This window comes from Arachis duranensis, chromosome 10, assembly GCF_000817695.3.
Source record: "Arachis duranensis cultivar V14167 chromosome 10, aradu.V14167.gnm2.J7QH, whole genome shotgun sequence".
NCBI classification, from domain to species: Eukaryota; Viridiplantae; Streptophyta; class Magnoliopsida; order Fabales; family Fabaceae; genus Arachis; species Arachis duranensis.
The window spans coordinates 86,683,942-86,686,061 of NC_029781.3; positions in this window are offsets into that span (position 1 = coordinate 86,683,942).

Here is a 2,120-nt window from a genome sequence, read left to right on the forward strand (position 1 = left end):
TCTGCCTGACTGAGATTTACAAGATGACCATAGCTTGCTTCATACCAACAATCTCCGTGGGATCGACCCTTACTCGCGTAAGGTTTATTACTTGGACGACCCAGTGCACTTGTTGGTCAGTTGTGCGAAGTTGTGATAAAGAGTTGAGATTATAATTGTGCGTACCATGTTGATGGCGCCATTGATGATCACAATTTCGTGCACCAAGTTTTTGGCGCCGTTGCCGGGGATTGTTCGAGTATGGACAACTGACGGTTCATCTTGTTGCTTAGATTAGGTATTTTTCTACAGAGTTCTTAAGAATGAATTCTAGTGTTTCAAGGTGATGTCCTTATCATCACCAAAGCTGATTGATCTTCATCAATTTAGCTCTTGAATGTAATGTCCTACTGAAGCTTGACTAGCCATGTCTAATTTCTTTAGACTAAAGCTTTAGACTAACATTGCATGATTCCTGGAATTCTCATTAAGAATCTTGATATTTTTATTTTTCATTTCCACTTAATTTTCGAAAAATCCAAAAAAATTTACAAAATCATAAAATCCAAAAATATTTCTTGTTTGAGTCTAGTGTTTCATTTTAAGTTTGGTGTCAATTACATGTTTTTGTTCTTCTTGCATTCATTCATGTATCTTAAGTGATCTTCAAGATGTTCTTGATGATTTCATTGCTCTGATCTTTGAATTCTCTTGGCTTGAGTGTTTTGTTGTTTATCATATGCATTCTCATTTTGTTAGTGTCGCAGTATACAAACTGCTAAGTTTGGTGTCTTGCATGCATTGTTATTTGATTTTAGTTGCATTCTGATTATTCCTTATTATTAAAAATACAAAAATATTTTTAATTTGTGTCTTTTCAAGTCAAAAATACAGAGGATTGAAGATTCAGAACAATCAGCAGAGGAATTACACAGAAAAAGCTGGGCGTTCAAAACGCCCAGTAAGGAAGGCAAACTGGCGTTTAAACGCCAGCCAGGGTGCCTGGCTGGGCATTTAACGCCCAAAAGGGTAGTAATTTGGGCGTTAAACGCCAGAATGTGCACTATTCTGGGCGTTTAACACCAGGATGGCACAAGAAGGAAGATTTTGTTTTCAAATCAAATTTTTTTTAGTTTTCAAAATTTTTCAAAATCAAATCTTTTCAAATCAAATTTTTTTCAATCAAATCTTTTTCAAAATCAATTTCTTTCTATTTTCAAAAATACTTGCTATCAATTAAAGATTTGATTCAACAGTTCAAGTATGTTGCCTTTTCTGTTGAGAAATGTTTAATGTCTGAATCATATCTTTTCTTGATAGCCAAGTCATTAATTTTCAAAATCAAACCTTTTTAAAATGTTTTTCAAATCATATTTTCTCAATCACATCTTTTTAAAACCATAACTTTTCAATCATATCTTCCTAATCACATCTTTTTCAAAATAGTTTTCAATCATATCTTTTTAATTTCCAATTTCAAAATCTTTTTCAAAAATCACTTGATTTCTTTTCCACCCTTGGTTTTCGAAAATCAATTAGTATTTTTCAAAATATTTTTCATTTATTTTCGAAAATTTCTTCCCCTCTTCTCACATCCTTCTATTTATGGACTAACACTCATCCTTAATGCACAATTCGAACTCCTTGATAAGTTCGAATTTTCTACCTCTTCCTTCTATTTTTCGTTTCCTCTGACATCTCAAGGAATCTCTATACTGTAACATAGAGGATTCCATATTTTCTTGTTCTCTTCTCTTTCATATGAGAAGGAGCAAAGACAAAATCATTCTTGTTGAGGTTGATCCTGAACCTGAAAGGACCTTGAAGCGAAAGCTAAGAGAAGCTAAGGCACAACTCTCTGTAGAGGACCTAACAGAAATCTTCAAAGAAGAAGAACCCATGGCAGCCGAAAACAACAACAATGCCAACAATGCAAGGAAGGTGCTGGGTGACTTTACTGCACCTACTCCCGACTTCTATGGGAGAAGCATCTCTATCCCTGCCATTGGAGCAAACAACTTTGAGCACTTAGAGTGGAAGTCCAAACCTTCAGACAGATGGAAGGAGAATCCCTCTATGAAGCTTGGGAAAGATATAAACAATTAATCAGAAAGTGTCCCTCTGACATGCTTTCTGAATGG